Genomic DNA, 10,453 nt, shown 5'->3' on the forward strand with positions numbered 1-10,453 from the left:
GGGCACAACCACATACAATTCCACCTCCAGGGGATCCAGTGCCTCTGATTTGCATGTAGACTGCATTTGTGTGTGTGTGTGTGTGTGTGTGTGTGTGTGTGTGTGTGTGTGTCCTCAGTGGACAGAAGGGACTCAAATTCTTTGCTATGGAACCGTTTACTGGGCATCCCCTAAGAAATGAGCCAAGTGAAAACCCTTGGCTGTGGTGTCCAGGGTCCTGCATCCAATGGCCTTGGATGCTGTAAAGAGCATCTGGCTGCCATCGGCTCCTGCCAACAGTGGGAAGCACTGCCTGTGGCTGCGTCAGGGAACTTGGTGTATCTGATGTGTGTGGGCTCTGCAGCCATCTGTGTGGATGATTCTGAGCAGGAATACCAGCTCTGACTCGTATGAGGAAATTTTACCCCTCAAAGCTTCATCTTCATCTGGAAATTGAGAATAATTATGTTGTAATTACTCTTTAGCATCCACAACACTTGGCTCCATTGACATAAAAACCCATGGACGCTCAAACTCCTAATAAAAATGTCATTGAAGAAGAAGAGTCACGCAGTCCCTTGGGTGTATATTTCTGGAGAAATCAAACTCAGGGCCTCAAGCACCATCATCCAGGATTCTGCATCTGAGCTCTACCCACAAGCCCCCCTATGTGCTTTAAATCCTCTCTGGATGACTTTATTAAGCTCGATGCAGTGTAAAGGCCATGTGAACCCTTGCTACAAGCATTGTGGATAGAAAAATAAGTTCTAATTTTTTCAATGTTGAAGCTTAACCAACTATTATTTATTTCAATAGTTCTTTCCTTTTAAAAAAATTTTAATGATCTATTTCTATTTTATATGCACTGATGTTTTGTCTGCATGTGTTTTTGTGTGAAGGTGTCAGATTCCCTGGAGCTGGAGTTATAGACAGTTGTGAGCCACCGTGTGGGTGCTGGGAATTGAACCTGGGTCCTCTGGAAGAGCAGCCTGTGCTTTTGACCACTAGGGTATCTCTCCAGCTCCTATTTCATTGATTTAAATTAACCTATATATTTTTGTGTGAGCATGCCTGTGTGAGTCAATACAGATGCCCAGGCCAGGAGAGAAGCTAGAGCTGCCAGTGTTTGTGAGACACCCGGCTCCTCACACTCCTGCTAGTCATGGTTGAGCAGTCTGTGCTTCCAAGTGTCGAGCTATTCCTCTGGCCCTAGCTGCAAGAGTTTTCAAAAGCATTTTCAATCCATAGTTAGTTGAATCCATGGATGATTCCTCTGAGTCACTGAACAGCCTGTATGCCCTGTGGTGGGCCTCTTTCCTCATATCTAGTTAACATCTTAAGATATATACTTATTTCCTAAAGGCCTTGGGCTCCCCTGAGTCAGTGATGTCTACTGACAACCTGGGAGCCAATGATGGGGTTCTTGAAATTCAAACTAAGCTTTCTCGGGATATTCTCATAGCAGACAGCATAGATTCCACAAAATTCAACAGCTACGAGGCAGAATCATGCTTCTGCTCTGTTCAAATGGCAATAAGCAGATGGGGCAGGAGTGAGCGAACCATAGTCCTCATACCCCTCCCCCTGCAGGTTGAATCCTAAGAATCCTGAGGTTGACTCCTCAGCTCAAGGAGTGTCTTGATTTTTCCACCTTGAGACATTCCAAAACTTATTTATTTATTTAATGTTTTGTCTGCATGTAAGTCATGAACCAAACATGTGCCAGCTACTCATGGAAGCCAGAAGCGGGATCAGATCTGCTGGAATCGAAATTGCACGTAGTTGTGAGCCACCGTGTGGGTGCTGAGACCAAACCTGGGCCTTTGTGAGAGCAGCCAATGCTCTTACCCACCAAGCGACCTCTGAGCACCTCATCTCGGAACTGTTGATCTCAGGCTGTTCATGCGTCAGGAGAGGGAAGGTGGGATCTTCCTTTCTTTGGGAAAATGGCATCGTGGACACCTGGTTGCTCTTGGCAGCCGATGCACTGATCATGTCCACGTTGTTTCTTTCCTCCTCTGCTGCTTCAGAGACTCCATGGACCCGCAGAGACTCACCCTCTCCCCAGGAAGCTTTGCAAACAAACCATGGCTTCTAGCAGTCTACACATTGGCTACTACAGTCTTGCAGCCTATCATCAGGAAACTGATTTGATCAGAGCATGGTATTAGATTTGAGCGCTTTTGATGGACTACGAAAACGTACAGGATTTAACCTGGGTTGACCATAGCCACCACCGTTATCATCATCCTACACCCAGTGTGGCTAAAACAAAGGCATATGGCCAGGTGATCACCCCAAGGGGTCGGGACAAAAACTCCTTTACATACCCAACTAAAAGCTTAGTGCAGGTGCAGGTTCCTATAGTTCCAGCTACTCACAGGCTGAAGCAGATCGTTGCTTAGGTGTCTGAGGCGAGCCCGAAATCCTGTCTCTTTAATATATAAATGATAACTTTTATAGTTGAATCAGAAATGTCCCATCCTCCTTATCCTGAAGTGAGTTACTGTGGTCCCCTCCAGAGGGAATGGCTTTTAGGGGCTGTGGGGTATGTGTGAGGTGGGATCTAGTTTGTGGAAGTAGGTCATTAGGGATGTCATCAGCTAGCTGGCTGTCTTTTTACGTTGCTTAGACAGAAACTGACTTGGGAAGGAAGCTCTTCAAATGCTGGTCTGTGGCAGCCTTTACTTTCCTTAGGGGTCAGCAGCAGCAAGCAGCAGTGTTAGGCAGATGGGATCAGCACAGGGGATGCCCCTATAGTCTTGCTTCCTTCAGTTATTGGGCCCTTAGCCCTATGAGTTTAATAGTTCTATAAAGACCTAGGAAGTTGAGACTTCTCAGACCTGATCACGGTGTCAAGCACCAGGTTTCCTCAGCTCTTGACGACAGCCAGCGATACAGCTCTGAGATAGACCCACAAAGTCAGGATTCACTAGCCTTCAGCACTGGTCAGTGTTAACTGCTCTTTGCTCAGGGTCTGAGCTCGTTGGCCCTGAACATTCAATAGCTCTCTGGAACTCTGTCAGTGACCAGGGCCTGTGGTTTGTCTTCCCTGGCTCCGGATGGCTTTTATCTTTCTTCAGTTTTGTCTCTGTGCCTTCCCTTGCCATATCTCTCTGGCCCTTCTGCCTGCCCTTGTTGTTCTGGAATTGTCCAACTGCTTATCCCGCCAGACAGCTAAGTGGCTGCCTTGCCCCCTTGGCTACCAACTGCTCAGCTGCCCTTGCTACTTCTGCTGCTGCCAACTGCTTCTCTCTCGGTATAAGCAGTTTGGCACGCATGGCTGGAAGTGTGCAAGAAAAGACCATCTAAAAGCAGATCTTTATTGGCCCTAACAATGTAGCATTAGAGGAGACATCTTCCAGCTGACTCACGAGCTGCCCTACATCCCATTCCTCTAGGTGGCAATAGTTTCAGCGACATCTAGAATTGATTGAGTCTAGTGACAACAAAAGGCTGCTACATGTGGGCTTACCCACACACACACACACACACACACACACACACACACACACACACATATACACACACATGCACACATACATAAACACACATACATACACACATATACACATGCACACACATGAACACATACATGCACACATGCACACATAGTACACACATACATAAATACATACATACATATATACATGTGCACATACAAACACACATGCACACATATACACATGCATATAACACACACACATACATGCATGCACACACATGCACATATGCACACATACATACACATGTGCACACACACATGCACACACACACAGAGAACTGGCTGGAGGCTCTACCTTTAGGATCTGGGCATTGGTAGTGTTCAAGGTGCTCGGTGTTGGCATAAGACTAGCCTTGCTACCAGTTTGACAGACCTTTTGGTAGAGGCAGCCAAGATAACAAGACTGAGTCCTACAGCTGATAGAGAGTCAAATCTCCCTGCTGCCTGCCATCTTTGCTTGTTCACAAGAAAATGAATGTTAGAAGTTCTTACACGTATGAGTTTAAGGAATGTCTTAACATTAAGAGTGATTTTTAATTTTTTTTTTTAATTCCAGGGAGAGCTGGACACTCTTAGCTTCCTTGAAGATGGGCCTCTAGGTTACAGGCTAGCCCCTTGTTCTGGTTGCTGTCTGCTTCACCATGTAAGCAGTTGCTGCTCCCACCCCTCCTGCTACAGCCTACTCTGCTCTATCCTACCATGATCAACAAAGCCGCTCTAGACTGTGACCCGAATAAACCTTTCCTCTCTTATTCTGTCCCTGTGGACAGTTTTTCCCTCAGTGACAAAGCAATCAGTGCCTTAGTCAACTAGCTTAAGGCATTCCATTGTAATGTGTGCAATATATACAGAAGTTTAAGTGTATAGATTCTGTAACACACAGAGCCTTCCCTCTCCACTCTGAGGCTACTAAGTCACCCATTCCAATGCATCTTCCTAGAACAGTCCTAAGGTGTTCAAAGTCTTCATAAATTGTGTGGCAAACTTTAGTACGCACACCTTTAGGTGTGCTATGTAGGCAACATCACATGCCTTTTGGTAGATCATGTAAGCATTACCCCAGACCTCAAGGAGCCTATGATCTTCCCACGGATTTCAAGTCATTGACTTTGAGATTTACAAGTTTCAAAGTAGAAATCAAGGCATTTGACAAGTATCTATGTTTGTCTCCCATCTTCCTTGAGACCCTTCACACATATGGAAATGAAAATACAGAAAAAAAAAAAATAAAGTAAACTCTAAGCACGCCACAGCAAGCACCCCTGAAGGCTGTAGGCTACCAGGCTATGTTAGGACAGAAAGCTAGAGGGGGGGTTTCATTACCTTTTTGTTAGGGCTAGTTTTTTAGGTTTTGCTATGTAGCTCTTGTTGGTGTGGTACTATATAGATAACCAAGGCTGGCCAAAAACTTACAACAATCCTCCTGCCTCAGCCTCCAAAGTGTTAGGAGTACAGGCACAGGCCACCACACCTGACCTAGCCTGTGATCCCGTATGTGTGAGGCTTCCTTATGTTCCATTACTGTAATAAAATTCCAGAGACACTCTATTTATGGAGGGAGAAGTTTCCTTTGGCTCTATCTGTCGTCAGGTAGAACCATGTCAAGGCAACATTTCACAGTGGTAATGGCTTGGTGGAGCAAAGTCACTAACTTTCAAGTGGTTAAAGAGTTAAGTCGGTGGATATCCATTACCCATTTAAGGGAATGCCCCAGTGGCACAAACCTCCCACTAGGCTTAGAGATTCCACTGTCTCCTAATAACACCAAACTGGAAACAGCCTAAAACACACAGACCTTTGCTGTAGCTTCATAAACAAGTTATAGATTTATTCTTTTGTCATATAGATCTATGTATGGATATATGTATATATCAACACATATATAAACACATATAAATAACACAATATATTTACATACATGTATATATGTTTATACATGTGTGTCATAATATATGTTTATATATGTATATATGTATATTTATGATATACATCCACTCATATGAAGTGGGAAATTCTGGTTTCTTTGGAAAGTGAGTTATGTCAAATGATGTTTTGCTGGGGCACACAGGTGAAAGGATGTTTTGCTATATATAGCAAACACATGAAAGGATGCATGATGTTTAGAAAGAATATAAATATGACCCCACAGACAGTGGGAGCTTGAGCATTGGTTCTCTTTGCTCAGCCTTGCTATTCTTCCCTGATGATATGCAGCCGAGGACATGCATGGATTGTTTGCCTTACACTGCATTGCTAAGCTTCGCTTGTGGTGACTTCATAGAGAGAAACTCACCACAGGACTTCTGGTGAAGTTCCTGCGGCTTCTTGCCACTTCCTCAGACTCAGGCTGGTTAGGGAGCCTCTCCGTTTCTTCTGGGCTGAACTGCCCTTGCTGATTCACGTGTGGTGTCTGCCGAGCAGACTGGAATGCAGCTGCTGATTCATGTTTGGTATTTGCTACTGGACTGGACTGAGAACACCGGAGGTGGGAGTTACCCCAAAGAACAATGTGTAAACAGGTCTACTTCCCACTATATCCTAGTAGTAACCTTTCTTTCCCACTGCCTCTGGTGGATGGTAGATTAGAGGGGAGGTTGATCTATTATTAAAGTAGGCTATAAAAAATATACACCTACACACACACATATTTTTCCTACCTGGTATATGATCAGCACAGGCCTACACACAACCTAGAGTGGGAATATCTCTTCCAGACTATTGACTGCCTTTTTCTACACAAACATGTAAGATAAAGGTGATATCCTGTTCTTTCCTCAGGCAAAAATAGTAAAATACTTTTCTTTAAAATATTTCTAAATTTTATTTATCTTTGTGGTATATATGTATATGTGGATGTCTTGCCTACATATATGTCTGTGCACCTACTGAGTGCCTGGCGCCTGTGGAGGCCAGATGATGGCATCAGATCCCTTAGAGTTGGAGTTACAGAAGGTTGTGAGCTGCTATGTGGGTGCTGGGAATGGAAACCTGGGTCCTCTTAAGTTTAGCCTGTACTCTTAACCACTGAGCCATCTCTCCAGCCCCAGTAAAATTCTAAAGAAGTTGAATTATGGGTTGTGATAGTTCAGTAGGTAAAGTACCTGACTTACAAGCACAAAGATCTGAATTTGTTTCCCAGAAATCATGTAAAGAGAGCATGTGGTGGCCTGTAACTTGCAATTCTAGCCCCTGAGAGATGGACACAGGTGGACCCCTGTGGCTTGATTAGCCAGCCAGCCTAGTCTACTTGATGAGTTCCAGGTCATTTAGAGACTCTGTCTCAAAAAGTAGTAGATTTGAAGTTACACCCAGGGTTGTCCTCCAGCTCCTATAGGCAGGTACACACACATGCACGAGCACACATGTGCATCCACACACAAGGAAAAAGAATGCATGCTGGTACATATCTGTAATATCAGCACTGGGAGCAGGGGAGATGTGACAGAGACAGCAGATCCCCAGAAGCTTGTCAGTCAGCTAGTGGAGCATATGCCATAGAAAAAGAACAAAGAAGCACAGGCTCAAACAAGGCTGAAGTCCCGAGCTGTCCAGATCCCCTGGCCAGGCATGTGCACAACCGCATTTACATGGGCGATTGCATATACATACATTGTACACACATGCATACACACAAATTAAAAACATAACCATTATCCAGTCAGTCTAACAAAAAGGAGGAGCCCAGGGAGCAGATGAAAGGATGCCTTCGGCCTGGGCGGATGCTTCAGAAAGCGAAATCCGTGGCATGTAAACCTGTCAGCCAACCAGAGTTCAAGCCCCAGAATCCATGGAAAGGCCAGATGTGGTGCTGTGTATCTGTAACCAAGATGGAAGGCGGAGACTGGAGACTTGTCTAGTAACTTGAGGGGCAGCTAGCCTGGAATATGCAGTGGAGAAACAAAATCAGTGAGAAAACCTGGCAGGAAGAAAGAACTGATTTCTGAAAGTTGTCCTCTGACAGCCTCCCACACGTGCCTCCCACCACACCACATATGTGCTGCACTCATTCACACTCCATATTAAAGAGTCATTAATAGGGGCTGCTGAGATGGCTCAGCGGGTAAGAGCACTGACTGCCCTTCTGAATGTCCTGAGTTCAAATCCCATCAACCTCATGGTGACCCACAACCATTAGTAATGAGATCTTACAGTGTACTTACATTTAACAATAAATAAATCTTAAAAAAAAAAGACTTGTTCTTAAAGAGTAATTAATATTTTAAAGAGAGAAAAGATGACTTCCCAGGTGTGGACAGTAGTGAACCCAGGAAATGAGTAATGTGGTAGTTTTGAAGAACGGCCCCCTTAGACTCACACAGGTGAATGCTTAGTCACCATGGAGCTCTTTGATAGGATTAGAAGGAATAGGAGGAGTGGCCTTGTTGTAACAAATGAAGCATTATAATTGGGTGCCTGAATGCTGTGATGGGGGAGGCCAAGTGAAGAAGACCTTTTTGTTTATTTTCCTTGAGACTAGCTGTCCTTCAATCATGACCTCCCTGCCTCTGTCTCCCAAGTGCTAGAGATGCAGGTGCGTGCTACTATGCTTGGTAGAATGGAAAGTCTTTAAAAGGAAAATAAAGGCTACATAAGTTTTTTTTAAAAATAAACAGCAATTATCCTTGGCTAGAATAATCAATAATGATGGTGCCAGTCCAAGATTGAATAGAGCATTGCATAAATTCTTTATGTAAGGTTGCAGTTTTAAATGCACCACATAGTAGCTGCTAATCAGACTTATGTGTACCTCATAGCCTTTGCTTTTTGGCTTTCTACTTCTTTTTTGTGTTGGATTTGGCATCTATAACTGCATTTTGATTCTGACAATATTTACACAACAGACAGACATAATAAGAGTAATAATAATTTCATTATGTATACTTTATTAGTCTGAGCAGGCTGCCATGACAAAATACCACAGAATAATGACTTAAAAAAGAAGAAAAACAACAGAAATTTGGGAGAGCTGAACCTGGGGTGTGGAAAGCAAGAGAGCTGGCCCTGCCCCTCACCTGGGAGAGCAGGCTCTGTACCTCACCTGGGCAGCAGGATAGAGTTGGGCCTGGTTGCAGGGGTTGCTGGTGAGCAGCTGCAGGGGTGTGAGAGCAGGAGAGGCAGCAGGCTGACCAACTTAGAAACCTCTCAGGCTCAGATCCAGGAACTTGAGTTGGCTCACCCCAACATCTACCTATTGATGAACTGCTGGAGTGCATGAAGGGGTCAGTCCCACAGATCTAAAACTACAGGATCTCTATGACACAGGGAAACAGCAAGATATCCAAGAGGAGTCCCAGTGAGGTTCCAGGATTGATAGAGTAGCAGAGGCCAGAAGCCTCATACCAGACCAAAAAGTTATTGCAATGAATATTTGTAAGCAGAGAAGTATGGACAAAAGGGTATACTGTACCTGGGCAGTGGTGGCACACCACATGCCTTTAATCCCAGCACTTGGGAGACAGAGGCAGGTGGATTTCTGAGTTCGAGACCAGCCTGGTCTACAGAATGAGTTCCAGGACAGCCAGGGTTATACAGAGAAACCCTGTCTTGAAGGTATATTGTGGGACACACTGTGACACATTTCAGTTTCCACAACAAGATTTTTTTCTCTGTTGGGGGAAGGTTGCAAGGGTGGGGAACATGTATGAGGAGTTGAGGAGAAGGGGAGATAAGCAGGATTGGGGTATATGATATGAAATTCACAAAGAACCAATAAAATAGGTTTAAAAAAAAGAACCAAAAATTATTTTTCCAGTTTTGGAGGCTAGGGAATCCAATATCCAGGTGCTGACCTAAAGAGTTTCTAGCAGTGAGCACCCACAGAAGCTGCCTTCTCTCAGTTTCTCAGTATTGTAAACATAAAACAGGCCCTTTGGTGTCTCTTATTGCTTTTGTTTTGTTTTGTTTTGTTTTGTTTTGTTTTGTGGGCATGTGTTCTTTTAATAGGGTCTCACTGTGTTGTCCTGGCTGGCCTGGAACACACAGAGATCTTCTGGCCTCTGTTTTTAGGTGCTAGGATTAAAGATGTGTGCCACCATGCCTAGCCTTCTAGTGTCTCCTCTTATAAAAACACAAATTCTATTGAATTAGAGTCCCATCATATATCCTCATTTCACCTCAACTGCATGCTTACTTCAAATACAGTTATACTGAAGGTAAGATAAGAATTTGGGGAGCACATTAGGGAATTCAGCATTCCCTAAACTCTGATCTGTATTCAGTATTGTCTAGCTGTTCCCAAAATATATTTTTATGCTTTGTTTATTTGAGTCAAGATCTGAGCAAAACTCATACACGGAATCTATTTTAAATGTTTTTTTTTTTTAATTGCTAATAGTTTTCTAGCTGTGATAGCACATTCTTATAATCCCAGTACTCCAGAGGCTGAGATAGGAGGCTCATGATCTCAAAATCAGCTTGGGCTATGTAGCAAGACCCAAGTAAGTCTACAGTGAGGTCCTGTCTCAAGACAGAACAACAATAACAAAAATTGATAACAGTTTCTTATTTCCATAAGTTTTTAGATTGTGAATTTATTAAACAAACTGGTTTTTTTGGTTGTAGATTTTCTGAGTAAGTTCTCCATGCAGCCACTGACAAGCAATAAAGACTTTCTTTCCAGCAATAGCGTGTCCTGCTGGACTTACCTTGCAACACTATAAGCTCTGAATAAACTCATTCTTCTCTCAGTTTTTTTGCAGCACTAGAAAAGAAACTAAGACAAACTCATTGGGATAGTGAGCAAGTTTCTCTATCTTAAAACATTTAAAACCAACTTAATTATTGTTATTACTGTGTGTGTGTGTGTGATATATGAAGTTATGGACATGTGTGTAGTGTTCATGTGTGGCACAGCATGCAAGTAGAGGTCAGAAGACGACTTTCTGGAACCAGCTCTCTGTTTACACTAGACTGCACTCAGGTTGTCATGCCACGCACACTTTGCGTGAAGGCGGTATCTGAGGCGTAAAC

The sequence above is a fragment of the Mastomys coucha genome, unplaced genomic scaffold (genome assembly GCF_008632895.1).
Source record: "Mastomys coucha isolate ucsf_1 unplaced genomic scaffold, UCSF_Mcou_1 pScaffold22, whole genome shotgun sequence".
NCBI classification, from domain to species: domain Eukaryota; kingdom Metazoa; phylum Chordata; class Mammalia; order Rodentia; family Muridae; genus Mastomys; species Mastomys coucha.